This window comes from Pan troglodytes, chromosome 3 (genome assembly GCF_028858775.2).
Source record: "Pan troglodytes isolate AG18354 chromosome 3, NHGRI_mPanTro3-v2.0_pri, whole genome shotgun sequence".
NCBI classification, from domain to species: domain Eukaryota; kingdom Metazoa; phylum Chordata; class Mammalia; order Primates; family Hominidae; genus Pan; species Pan troglodytes.
Window position 1 is genome coordinate 190,043,087 of NC_072401.2, and position 14,924 is coordinate 190,058,010.

Consider the following 14,924-nt stretch of genomic DNA (forward strand, 5'->3'; position numbering starts at 1 on the left):
TGATAAAAAATCAAATTATTTTTCTATTTACAATTTTTAGAAAAGGTTTAATGTAAAAATATTTTTCTTCTTTATATATTTCCCTGCCATGATAATATTAAAACATATCAAGATGCTCCTCAAAGTTTAGGAGTGAACAGCATAACATTCCATTTTAGTTGAAGCATTCTTTCACATAGCCAACATATTTTTTCAAGACACTCTAAGAACTCGTGAGGATACTACAGGAAAAATGTTCCTCTTGCCTACTGAGCTTTTAGTCATATTTTCCCTCAAACTTTTCTAAATTAAACATTGTTATAACTGGGTTTTTTTTTTGAAATTTAATTTTCCACGGCGCAGTCCTCAAGTTATTCCTTTATTCGGAGCCACTCCTTCAGTTTCAACTTGCTGAGCAGGCAAGCAACTGCTTTTGGTTTCTATGGAAACTGGATTCCTGTGGCTGCCTGTAGGTATTCTCGTTCCATCAACCTTTTGTTGTGTTGTGGTATCCAGTGATTTAGGTGGAAAAGTACAAGTTATTCTTCCATGATGGATATGATATGGTCATAACAGCCTGGGATCTAATGGGACCCAGGGAACTGAGAGACTGGAAGGTACATCAGGAAGGCTGCAATGTGTTTTATACAAATTGTATGCTGTCCTAGTAACTTTTCCATCAGAGGCCTTATGGATTGGGAGTGAAGAATCTTCTGCTGCCTGAGATAACAAGTAGGAACCCTCCTGCTAGCTACTTAATTTCTTTAGAATGTGTTGGAGAATGTTAAATACATTGGAAATCTTGAGTGCTGAAAGCTTTTCTTTTAATGCTTCTGAGGTAATTTCTTCCAGTAGAAAAAGCTTTGAAGTAAATGCATCGATATGGCCAATGTAAAATATCTGTTGGAATGCAATCAACTTCCAGTCCACAAGCGACAACGTTCACTTTCAGTCAGAACTTCAACTCCATAACCAGCTTGATACTCTACTTCTGGTAGTACATAAACTGGAAATTGTTTTCCGATTTTGTTCTGTTTCTTAGAACGTGGTCTTGTCTCCATCCTCCGGACACTGCAGCACATGAGTAACAACAGGTCTTGCAGGCTAAATAACTTATGAATAAAGTTTCCTTCCTGAGGAGCTAGGTATTCCGACGTATCTTCAACATAGTCCTGAAGTTCATACGGCAATCGTCCTTTTGGCTTCTGAAATGCAGAAGGCCATCCAATTTCGGCCAACTAGAGGCATCTGAAGGGACAGACAGTTGCTCAGAAACAGAAGGCTGTTTAGAATTTTCTAAATTCATTAAGAGCAATTTGGGTACTTTTCTGGAAATTGGCTTTAAGAGCTCATCCTGCATTTTAAAAATTTCTCCAACAGGATCAAATTTTTTATATACTCATTTGATAGTTTTTTTTTAAAAAAAGATACATGACTTGCCAGGTGTGGTGGCTCATGCTTGTAATCCCAGCACTTCGGGAGGCTGAGGAAGGCAGATCACCTGAGGTCAGGAGTTCGAGACCAGCCTGACCAATGTGGAGAAAGCCCATCTCTACTAAAAACACACACACACACACAATTGGCTGGGTGTGGTGGCGCATGCCTGTAATCCCAGCTACTTGAGAGGCTGAGGCAGGAGAATTGCTTGAACCGGGGAGGGAGAGGTTGCAGTGAGCTGAGATCGTGCCACTGCACTCCAGCCTGGGGCAACAAGAACGAAACTCCACCTCAAAAAAAATTAAATAAATAAAAAGTAAAAAAATAAAAACACATGACTCTTCTGGACTACAAGCAGTATTAGTCTGGTTTTCTGCAGAAGCCTGTCCTGAGGAAGAATTTGGACTAGCTGGTCAAGAATTTAAGTTGGAACCCATGACAGCTGTCTTTCCTTCACTATTATTTTTACACTCTGTATCAATAATTAAACACTCCTTATCTGTGTCATTGCTGCAGAGAACTGTATCTTCAGTTTTAGCTGCTTCTGATGTCACAGTCTTTTCCTTTGAGTTGTCTAGGTTTTCCAGAACATTGGGTCTTTCAGCATCAACATGTACCATATCTATAGTCATATCATATTTATTAGCAGTTTCAATTTCCTGAGAATTTTCTAACTGTAAGGCATCAGATGTTTTCAAGTCACTATCTTGCCTCAAAGACTTGTCAGAATTTGATACCTTTTTGCCACATGATTCAAATCCCTGGTCATCTTTATTTTTGCACTCTTTAGGGCCACCATTCATACCAGTGACCAGTTGTTTCTCCTTTTGCGACCATTCAATGAGAATCTGAGATAAACTTCTAGAATTAGCAGAAATGTCTGGTGCGCTTGGTGCCACAGGTGTAGTTCCTGCTTTGGGGGCTGTAGGAGCATCTGTCACGTTAGTTACTGTGGAAGTACTTGCTGGACTTGTTGGCTTTGATGCTTTGGTGGTGGTTACTCCAAAAGTTTCAAGTTTTGTAACATCACCATCAAAATCCAGATACAAGTTTTCAAGAGTCTCAATGTTTTGGCACTCACTACTTCACAGGACATGTCCATTCAGATATAAACTCTTCAAGGATAAATCTCTTTTCTATGCCTGGTGGGAGAGTCAAAGATCCCTGTTCTTAAGGATGTAAATATATACACATATAATATAGTTATTGAATAACTTGGGTTTGAGGGAAGTAAAAATAGTTGTTTTCTAGCATAAAAGTAATTCCTATTTCAAAGCTTCAAATTAATTTTGGATCACTGGGAGGATCATTTTTAAACTTAATAAATGAGAGAAAGTCCAGTTAAAACAGAAGAATAAGAACAGTTCATTTTAAGTAGACTCTCACAAACTTGGTCAAATCAAATGCTCTAGGACCTTCTCGTATATTTTAGGATACTTTACTTGTATTTGGGAGATGATTCCCCAGGAGTATTTCATACATTCACATGTGGTGTAAACAGAGACTCTGGCAGCTTTTCTTCCAAATGATCTTTTCAAGGATATCGCCATTGTGAACAGCTTTGGAAGTTAAGGTAGCTTTTCCCTCTGCGGTAGAGGGAAGGTTTTCTTGGTGTTTAGGAAAATTAAAATAATGACTACTTTTAGGACAAAGTTTGAGCAAACTTACTTGAGGTCTGATATGGTTTGGCTGTGACCTCACCCAAATCTCATCTTGAATTGTAGCTCCCACAATTCCCATGTGTTGTGGGAGATACCTGGTGGGAGGTAATTGAATCATGGGGATGGGTCTTTCCCATGCTATTCTCGTGATAGTGAATAGGTCTCATGAGATCTAGTGGTTTCACAAAGGGGAGTTTCCCTGCACAAGTTCTCTTCTTTTGTCTGCTGCCATGTGAGATGTGCCTTTTACCTTCAGCCATGATTGTGAGGCCTCCCCAGCCATGTGGAACTGTAAGTCCATTAAAACTCTTTCTTTTGTATATGCCCAGTCTCAGGTGTGTCTTTATCAGCAGCATGAAAACAGACTAATACAAGATCCATTATAAATGACTGGAGTTTCCTAAGCTCCAGCTTCCATAGCTATGAAGAAAATCCACTCAGTATACAACTTTTCCCCTTTTTAACCTAGGAGTCTTGTGTCTTTTGCCAACATCCATGAAACAATGACAATGTAACTCATTAGATTGCAAGTAGAGTAAACCTCAGACCCTTTATAATTGAGTGTTTCTCCACAGTTTACATGAAATTGAAAAATGAAGGCACCAAGAATTTTGTTTTTTTCTCCTTATATTTCACATCTGGGCTTTTACAATTGTAGGGACAAGCCCCACAGGGTCGGTGGGTTTTTCTCCCCATGTATGGAGATGAGACATTGTAGAAATAAAGACACAAGACAAAGAGATAAAAGAAAAGACAGCTGGGTCTGGGGGACCACTACCATCAAGATGCGGAGACTGGTAGTGGCCCCGAATGCCTGGCTGCACTGTTATTTATTGGATACAAGGCAAAAGGGGCAGGGTAAGGAGTGTGAGTCATCTCTAATGATTGACAAGGTAACATGAGTCATGTATCCACTGGACAGGAGGCCCTTCCCTGTTTGGCAGCCGAGGTGGAGAGACAGAGAGAGAGAGGACACAGCCTATGCCATTATTTCTTCATATCAGAGGTTTTTAGTACTTTCACTAATTTTGCTACTGCTCTCTGGAAGGCAGAGCCAGGCATACAGGATGGAACATAAAAGCAGACTAGGAGTGTGACCACTGAAGCACAGCATCACAGGGAGATGGTTAGGCCTCCAGATAACTGTGGGCAGGCCTGACTGATGTCAGGCCCTCCACAAGAGGTGGAGGAGTAGAGTCTTCTCTAAACTCTGCCAGGGAAAGGGAGACTCCCTTTCCCAGTCTGCTAAGTAGTGCGTGTTTTTCTTTGGCACTGATGCTACTGCTAGACCACAGTCTGCTTGGCAATGGGCGTCTTCCCAGACGCTGGTGTTACCACTAGACCAAGGAGCCCTCTGGTGGCCCTGTCTGGGCGTGACAGAAGGCTCGCACTCTTGTCTTCTGGTCACTTCTCACTATGTCTCCTCAGCTCCTATCTCTGTATGGCCTGGTTTTTCCTAGGTTATTATAGAGCAAGGATTATTATAATATTGGAATAAAGAGTAATTGCTACAAACTAATTATTAATGATATTCATATATAATCATATCTATGATCTATATCTAGTATAACTATTCTTATTTTATATATTTTATTATACTGGAACAGCTTGTTGCCTTGGTCTCTTGCCTCAGCACCTGGGTGGCTTGCCGCCCACATGCAATAGCTTTCTAGCTATTTCTTCTGTAGCATATAAGAGTTCAGCAAACATTTACTGGGTCCCCATCTTGTAACAGATACTCTTACAGATCCTAGAAATCCCAAGATAAATAAAACATGATTCTTGACCCAAAATGCTTCCAATGAATAGAAGAAACAATGCATAAAGACACATGACACAGAAACAGTATTTTTCCTTCCTTCCTTCCTTCCTTCCTTCCTTCCTTCCTTCCTTCCTTTCTTTTCTTTCTTAGATGGGGTCTCACTCCATCACCCAGGCTAAAGTGCAGTGGTGCAGTCTCAGCTCGCTGCAACCTCTGACTCCCGAGTTCAAGTGATTCTCCTGCCTTAGCCTCCTGAGTAGCTGGGATTATAGCCGTGCACCACCACGCCCGGCCAATTTTTTGTATTTTTAGTAGAGACGGGGTTTTGCCATGTTGGCCAGGGTGGTCTCCAACTCCTGACCTCAGGTTATCTGACTGCCTTGGCCTCCCAAAGTGCTGGGATTACAGGTGTGAGCCACTGTGCCCGGCATAAACAGTATTTTTCATAGCATGGGATATAAGTGACGACAGCAACAGCAACTTTTTTTTTTTTTTTTGAGATGGAGTCTTGCTTGTCACCCAGGCTGGAGAGCAGTGGTGTGACCTCGGCTCACTGCAACCTCCACCTCCCGGGTTCAAGCGATTCTGGTTCCTCAGCCTCCCCAGTAACTGGGTTTACAGGTGCATGCCACCACGTGCCAGCTAATTTTTGTATTTTTAGTAGAGACGGGGTTTCACCATATTGCCCAGGCTGGTCTCAAACTCCTGACCTCATGATCCACCTGCCTTGGACTCCCAAAGTGCTGGGATTAGAGGTGTGAGCCACCACACCCAGCCAATGACAGCAACATTCAAGGGGTACTCTGAGAGCACACTGAGGTGCACTTAGCCTGTCGTGAAAGTTCAAGAGAGGGTTCTTGAAGTTGATGGTCACTGAATGCGGTTTTGCAGGAGATTGAATTTGAAAAGCTACCTTACCTTCCGAGGCTGTTCACAGTGCAAATATCCTTGAGAAGATCATTCAAAAACATGTGAAAAGAGTGTTTCTGACGGAAGGACATATACAGAAACATAAAATAGCACGATGTGAATCAAGGAACTAAACACCAACTGCTGTTATAGTTTGTGGAGCTCCTTGTGTGGAGCAGTAGGAAGTTGAAGCTGGAGGTTGCCATGCATGCTGCGTTAAGGAACTCAGATTTTAGCCTTTATGCCAGTTGCCTCCAGATTTTTTTTTTTTTAGACGGAGCCTCTCTCTGTTGCCCAGGCTGGAGTGCAGTGGTACAATCTCGGCTCACTGGAACCTCCGCCTCCCAGGTTCAAGCAATTCTCTGCCTCTGCCTCCAGAGTAGCTAGGACTACAGGTGCCTGCCACCACACCTGGCTAATTTTTGTATTTTTAGTGGAAACGGGGTTTCACCCTCTTAGCCAGGCTGTTCTTGAACTCCTGACCTCGTGATCCACCCACCTCAGCCTCCCAAAGTGCTGGGATTACAGGTGTGAGCAGCTGGCCTTAGGCTTTTCTGATTATACATGTATTTAGTAAAACTTTCTCAAGCAGTCACCTCTAATATATCTATATGTATTTATAAATTTCTCTACACGTTGTATGGTCTCCCCATATATTAAATGTTAGTATTTTATAAAACGAAATAAAAATAGATAAAGTTGGCCAGGCGCGGTGGCTCATGACTAATCCCAGCACTTTTGGAGGCCGAGGCGGGTGGATCATGAGGTCAGGAGATCGAGACCATCCTGGCGAACACGGTGAAACCCTGTCTCCACTGAAAATACAAACATAAAAAAAAGAAAAAAAGAAAAAAAAATAGCCAGGCGTGGTGGCGGGCACCTGTGGTCCCAGCTACTCGGGAGGATGAGGCAGGAGAATGGCGTGAACCCGGGAGGCAGAGCTTGCAGTGAGCCGAGATCGCGCCACTGCACTACAGCTTGGGCGACAGAGCAAGACTCCATCTCAAAAAAAGAAAAAATAGATAAAGTTTCTCATATTTTCTTCTACACCTCAACTGATTGTTTTCTCACTCTCCTTGAGGGCCACATTTAGTCTGCTTGCAGGTGCTAACACAGGGAATGATGATTTGGTCAGATTTATGTTTTCAATCACTTCTCACAGTGGAAGATAGAGTTAAGGGACGCAGGATTCAAGGAGGGAAGTGTAGGAACCAAGATATTATGATGGATCAAGCAAGAGAAAGTCAGGATCTGACTGAGAGAGCAGGCATGGAGTGAAAAGGAGGGCTAAATCTGAGAAATACCTAGGTAGTAGAATTGGTACGATCCGCCCATTGAGTAGGGATGTTTCGGTGACTGAGAGAATAGTGGTTATGTTTAATGAGACAGAAGATTCAGTGGACAAGCAGATTTTAGTGGTGGGTTCAATTAAGAAATTGACCTCATCTTTATACAGATTCACTTCCTTTTAATTTTCTTTCAACACACTCATTCAAAATTTGGTTGTATTGTTTTTCTGCTGAACAACCTGTATTATTCTCCTTTCTTTTCCAAATTTCCACATTTTGGCCCAACCCGTGTTCCATGGTGAATTCAGACAGTAAAAGAAGCAACTGTTTTCCAAGTGCCTTCTTTGTTATTTATAACACAATGCTTTTTATTCCAATTTTGTAGTTGACTTCTTTTCTCTAATAGATTATTGTTTAGTCATTGCAGATCCTGTTATTCTTCCCAGCAAACAACCTCAAAGTTTCACTGGCTTACAATAAATAAAATTTATTTCTTGCTTGTGTAATTTAATTTTATTTCATGTACTTTTATCCCAATGTACATTTCAATTTGGGACCCAGACCAAAATAGCCATTCAAGTGCGAGGGGTTTATTTTGTAGATGATCCGAAAAGAATAGGAAGTGAGATAGGGGAGAAAATAATGACAAAAAAGGCTTTATTTTCAAGGGCGTTATCACTGTGGACAACTGGAGCTTAATCCTACTGCGGAAACTGAGAAGCCAGGGTAAAATGTGTACCTGAGTAATCCCACCCGTGGGCCAAGGGAATTGTAATATTTACACACCAATTTCCATCAGCCATTGGTCGTGGCTGTACCTATGAGTGATCACTCTCCAGCATTTCAGGCCTAGAAAAAGTAGCCAAGAAGGTTTCAGAGTCAGAGAAAGCCCTCATGCAGAAAATGTACATGCTGGCATTTACAAATCAGTCAGGTATGCATTGATGTGGTTAGAGTAAAAGGATATAGAGAGGAATCCACTAAATCCATCCAGGAATAAACAAATAAAATAGGAAAAAAAAACCCACTGTTGACATAAGTTAATACTTTTATTTTACCACTATTTCTTTCTTTAGCCCTTTTATTCAGTTACGGCTATTTGTGTACATTAGGTAGGTAGTGTGCAAATTTTACAGTATGCATTAACTCAAATTCTATATTTGTAGTAACTAAAACACGCCTTATTTTTCATCTCTATGCTATTCCCTCCCCTTTCCCCAGTTTCTCTGTGTATGAAGCTCGACTGACTTGTCAAAAGCTCCCTAAAGTGATGTTTTTACAATAAAGTCTTTCCTAAACTTCAGTTAGGATCAATCACTCTCTACTGGCTGCTCCTGTAGAATTTTATCTGTAGTTTTGTTTTGTCATCTTATCACTTTATAATATTATTTACAATCTGTCTGTTAATGTATTGTGAACAGGGCTGGGCGCGGTGGCTCACACCTGTAATCCCAGCACTTTGGGAGGCTGAGGTGGGTGGGTCACGAGGTCAGGAGTTCAAGACCATCCTGGTTAACATGATGAAACCCCATCTCTACTAAAAATACAAAAAATTACCTGGCGTGGTGGCAGGTGCCTGTAGTCCCAGCTACTCGGGAGGTTGAGGCAGGAGAAAAGCTCACCAGGAGGTTGCAGTGAGCTGAGATCGCACCACTGCACTCCAGCCTGGGTGACAGAGCGAGATTTTGTCTTTAAAAAAAAAATATATATATATATATATATACACACACACACACACACACACACACACATATATATAGAACACCTTTAAGATGATTTGTGTCTTACTTCTTTTTACTTATCCCATGATTGTCACAATAAAGGTTTGCTCACATCATAAGCAAATACCTAAACAGACATGTCTGATTTTCTTACAATTATGGAAGTGAATCTTACTTTGAAAAAAAATCATAAATGCCCCACATTTTTCAATGTGCTTTTGGACATTTCTTAATCACTATGTTTTTATAATATTATATATGTTAAGGCACTTACAATTTTAATGTGTAGTTATATGTAAAATCATATTTTATCAAGTAAGCATTATCAAATAATTCTTTATGATGAAATTAATTTATGAGTTTCTAATAAATACTACAGTATTGTTGGCCAGAAAGCACTAATGAAAATAAATTAAAGGTATTGTTTGTTACTTTAAAGACTAGGAATTTCTAATATAAAGAAATGTAAGGAATAGTTCATAATTTAAGAACACAGCCACTTCAAATTGTAAAAAAGAATTATCTATTGTTAAAGCGAACTAAATATGGCCTGGGAAGGACTCTATACTTCTATACTTGAGTCCTTGTAGAGGAACCATAACCTAACTTAATAGGTCAACAAGATTGAAAACCTAATTTAGGAGTATGTACGTGGAACAATCGCCAGTCCAGCAGCCATACTTCAGCCACTCACACACTGCTGAGTGTTCAAACTGTGTTCAAGTAAGGCAAACTTGTAACCAATCCAGTTGTTTGTGTAACTCACTTCCGATTTCTGTACATCTTTTTCCTTTTTTTGTCTACAAATTTTCTTCCACCATGTGGCTGTGCTGGAGTCTCTCTGAATCTGCTGCGATTCTGGGAGCTGATTCACGAATCATTCATTGCTGAAGTAAAGTCCTTTAAATTTAATTCAGCTGGCCGGGTGCAGTGGCTCACGCCTGTAATCCCAGCACTTTGGGAGTCTGAGGAGGGCAGATCACCTGAGGTCAGGAGTTCGAGACCAGCCTGACCAACATGATGAAACTCCATCTCTACTAAAAATACAAAAATTAGCCAGGCGCAGTGGTGCATGCCTGTAATCCCAGCTACTTGGGAGGCTGAGGCAGGAGAATCGCTTGAATCCGGGAGGTGGAGGTTGCAGTGAGCAGATATCGTGCCACTACACTCCAGCCTGGGCAACAAAAGCAAAACCCGTCTCAAAAAACCCAAAAGTTTAATTCTACTGAAGTTTTTCTCTTAACACTGTGTTATTATTTAATCTTTTGATGAAAGGCAAATGATATAAACAAGAACTTGGAATATTTGTGAATAATGTATAAATAAATAGTTTCTGTTTATTCTCTGTATTCTGTTAAAAGTTGTTGCTCTGGTCAGTATATCTGGCCATAAAATTCTTTTAAATCCTGTATAACTTTAAAAGCAAATTTGATGCATGTGCAACTTATTTTATTTTATTTTTTTTGAGGCTGTTTGTTACAATGGAAATTGCCTTAACAAGTCTCATGCAGCACGTGCGGTGCCCAGAGCATTCTGAAAGTTATGGTTTTGAAAGCAGTCGCTGTGGCGACATTGTCCTAATTAAAGTTCTCGGGCAGTTTTGCCGACATTCAAAACCATCTTCCATTTTTATCCTTTTGTGGTAATATTTACCATTTATAAAAAGGAATTCCAACACCTCTTTTCTATGTATAATCTCCCAACATTCCTGGTCAAAGCAGTTTGCTCCCAAATTACCAGAAGTGGTCTTGTTGCAGCAGCAGAGCTCCCCTGGTGCACTTTTACTCACGCGTTTGTTGAACGTGTAGCTTTACCCACCTTGAGGCAGAACTGCATGTGCCCGTGTTGGCGCTGACGCATGATGTGTGGTGCCCGGATGGAGAAAAGGTGAACATCTCCCCACACCAGACCTCCGAGGTTCATAAATTATTTATCACATACTTCAGTGTGCTGCCACAGTGATCAGGGCCAGTTTCCAATATGGAGACAAGAGCTCTTTAATCACGCTCTTCTCTGCAAAAGAGAAAGATTGGCATTTAACAGAGAGCTGTAAGACAGGATAGGGATGTGACTGCAGGGAAACCTCCACTTAGGACAGGAGTCGCTGGTCAGTTCTCGACTCAATCGCATGGACTTATGTAGTAATAGCAGTAACAGTTCCTGAAGATAGTTTCAATCTATTGCCAGCATTCTGTAGGTCTTTATAACAAGCAGGAAATGGATACACATGTCTCTGTTCCATAATTAGAAAAGTATCACCATTTTCCTGGGACAAAAATATGTAAGTTTAAACACTTTTAGTGCCAGGTCAGTAGTCACGATTTACCAACAGCATTTTTTATTTTAAAAATACAGTTAGTGACTACACCATTGGCTAACAAACTGAGACTTAAAGCATTCTCTAGATGCAGATGCTACAAATAAATCAAATTATTAGGCATATTCACTAATACTTACAAACTTAACTTCATATATAAAGCAAGGTAGATCACCAGTGAGGCCATGCAACAGGGTTTGAGGACTTCAATATTTAAAGCAAGCTAGTCCAACCCACAGCCCAAGGGCCGCATGCAGCCCAGGATGGCTTTGAATGAGGCCCAACACAAATTAGCAAATTACTAAACTTACTTAAAATAATGGGATTTTATTTTTTGCCATATTTTGGTTTGTTTGTTTGGTTTTTAGCTCATCAGCTTTGTTAGTGTTAGTGTATTTTATGTGTGGCCCAAGACAATTCTTCCAATGTGGCCCAGGGAAGCCAAAAGATTGGACACTCCTGATTTAAAGGGAAAAAGGGAGGGCAGATGAAGAAAGAGGATAAAAAAAAGAGAGAGAAGGTAGACAAAACAGGCAAGTGGTTAGTCTTTGGAGTCTTTGATTAGCACTTACTGAATCTACATTTTACATGTGAAAGGAGTGGGTAGTGAAACAGTGAATTATGCATAGTGCTCAGTGCGTCTGCATTTTTGCATAAGATAAAGTAAATAGAGGAGGTGCTCAAATATGCATTCCTCTCAGGTGAGCCAAGGGATGCCCTCTAGGCCTGTCTTTGTCAAGGTACCGGTGAAGATAAGCTGTTAGTTTACATTGTCAAGGTGAAATAGAACAGCATTCTGTTTTAGGGTAAAGCTCTTGGGGCCCACGAGGAATTTCCTTGTGAGCAATTTGTGAAGGAGGCCACCGTGGGAGACATGTGGCCTTCTGTCTTTGCAGCTATCTACTTAGGAACAAAATGGAAGGCAGTTTTTGCATGACGCAGTTACTGAGCTTCACTTTTCCCTTTGGCATAGTGAGTTTGGGGTCCTGAGATTTTTATATTCCTTTCACAGCCTCACTATACTTGAATTAAAATACAATCTACATGTTAAAACTGACCACATCATTCTCTCCTGTGTGTCTTCAAAGGATTTAAGGCCCATCCAGATAATCCAAGATGATCTCATTTCAAAGCCTTAATTATATCTTTGATGACTCTTTTTCCAAATAAGGTCTCAATTAGAGGTTCCTGGAATAAGACACGGACTCATCTCCCTGGGGGCCACCATTCAGCCTGATCTGGAAGGAAGGCCATGATTTCAGCTCACTGGGATTTGAGACAAAGAGGCCCCTTTTCTTTCATTTTATCTTTTCATGTCTCTTCTTGCCATGTACCCACATGATTGAGTGTGGGCTGAGGGTGAATCCAAGAAGGGCTTTGTTTTGTGGTCAGTACAGGCTTTGGTCCACAGAGACAACAATACTTTCAATACTCTTTTGTTCTGCCCCAGGGGAGCTCAACACAGAATTGCCTAGAACAAGAAACTGGGTAAGTGTGCTTGGAACATACCCTTGTCTTCTCTTCTTTGGACTCTTGATTGCAACACTCATCTCTGCCTGGATATTCACATGGACTTATACTCTCTGTCTTTTCTTCTGTGTGTCTTCTCTTCTGTATGTCATTGAATGTTGGGCCCACCTGGATAACCCAAGATGATCTCATCTTGAGGTACTTAATTATATCTGCAAATAACATTTTCCTAAATAAGGTCACAGGCATAGTTTTGGGGGACTGGGACATGGATATATCTTTTTGGAGACCATGATTTAACTCACTATAGGCTAAATTTTCAGCCCTAAAAGGGGTCCTACACAAAGTGAGGGCACTCAATGGAAAGAAGGGCTCTGAGATGTGAGATAGGAACATGTGAACAGAACCTTCAACCCACAGATTCCCCTGGACTATCAGGTCCAGGAGAAGAGACTCCTTCCTCTCTCAGGTTGAGACTCCCACGGCCTGGAGATTAGGCAAAGCCTCTGTTCGATCTTTGCATGAAATTAAGTAGTCTTAGTGGTCTATTGCAGGGGTCTCTATCTGTGATTGACCTTTACTTATTTCTTGCTTAATGTACTATCATTCTCTGTTTTTTTCTTGAATAAGGTAGTTTACATATTAAATTCTTCGCTAAAGATACAGCTCTTAAATTAAAAAATACTACTACTACTACCATTTTGCTTTAGTCAGTAAGTTCTGCCTTAATTTTCTGTCTATTTTATATATTTTGTCTATATTTTGTTGATATATTAAAGTTTTTTCTTGTTTTTATTAATATGATTTAAGGCTCTAGAATTTCTTCTGAGTGCAGATCTACCTGGGTCATACAGATGTTGTCATATGTGGTCAGTTCTTTTACAAATATTCTTCAACGTTTTTCTCTTTGGCCCTTAATGATATAAGAAAACTTCCAAAAACTGTATGTTTTTTAGTGTTTTGGAGTTTTATTGTTTATTTAATTTCACTGCATCTTAATCAAATAATTAAAAATGCTTTTTAGAAATTACTGAAGTTTTGTGGTCTGAAATATAGTCTTTTTTATGATCTATGGAATCAAAAAAAAAAGAGCATTCTATATTTTTAAGGGGCCAAGTTTGTTATCTGTCAATTAGAGAAAACTATGTGATTTACATTTTTACATCATGACTTACTATTGCTCTCTTCAGCAGTCACAGCCTGATAGAGGTGATGTAATTTTCCCTGCTGTGCTCCTGTGTCTGTGTCTTTCCTTATGCATGCTCTACTTTTTTTTTTTTTTTTTTTTTTGAGACAGAATCTTGCTGTGTCGCCAAGGCTGGAGTGCAGTGGCGCGATCTCGGCTCACTGCGAGCTCTGCCTCCCAGGTTCATGCCATTTTCCTGCCTCAGCCTCCTGAGTAGCTGGGACTACAGGCGCCCGCCACCACGCCTGGCTAATTTTTTTTATTTTTAGTAGAGACGGGCTTTCACCATGTTAGCCAGGATGGTCTTGATCTCCTGATCTTGTGATCCGCCCACCTTGGCCTCCCAAAGTTCTGGGATTACAGGCGTGAGCCACCGCGCCCAGCCTACTTTTTGTTTTAAGAACATTGATGCTCTGTTATTTAATCTCTAGAATTCATAACTGGCATATCTTCATTGTGAATCACACACTTATTTTTTCTTTTCTGCTCCTTTTTCTTACTTCTATGCTTTTTCTGCCCTGTGTTTTAAAGAGAAGAAAATCAGTGATGCCATACAAAACACTCCGTGGTAGTCAGATCACAGCGATGGTTTTAACATTTGTAGTGCTGACATTCTGTTCCCGTTCTTGTCTCTTTCACTGAGTTCTCCTACCATCAGGCAGGTTCCATGCTTGTCACCAGGCTCCTGGCTGCAACTTTTCATACCCTATCAACATTTGGTTCACTGATGATTGTTGTTTGCTAGATTTTCCAAGCAGTTCCATATAAACAATGTTCCCATATCTTTGAACATTCAAAAATCAGTTTGTATTGCGTTTATACTTGATTGAAATAATAGTTGGTATAAAATTTCTGGGTTTCACTTTCTTGGTGCAAAATTTCACAGGTCTCAGCTCTTTCAGTATTGAATACTGCTACACACAGCCCTTGTGATTACAGATTCAAGCTGGCCATCAGACTTGCAAGACACAGACAGCTTTAATCTGATGCTACATTTACTGGGCTTTAAAGGAGGATACAGGCCGGGAGACACAGCTGGTGTCCTGGGGCACCCACAGCTCCCTTTGCCCTTTCACCTATCCAGGGCCTATGTGGCTGCCACAAACAAGAGTCAGGGTGCTTGCGGGCCACATGGATAATCAGAAGCCACCGCCTTGATTTCCCAACAATTTTTTATGCTATTTCTAGACACA

General features: G+C 40.6%; 1 pseudogene; it reads right to left on the bottom strand.

The window, feature by feature from the left end:
- Window positions 1-345: 345 nt before the first annotated feature.
- LOC747190 (little elongation complex subunit 2-like) lies at window positions 346-10,618 on the bottom strand (annotated as a pseudogene).
- Window positions 10,619-14,924: the final 4,306 nt, after the last annotated feature.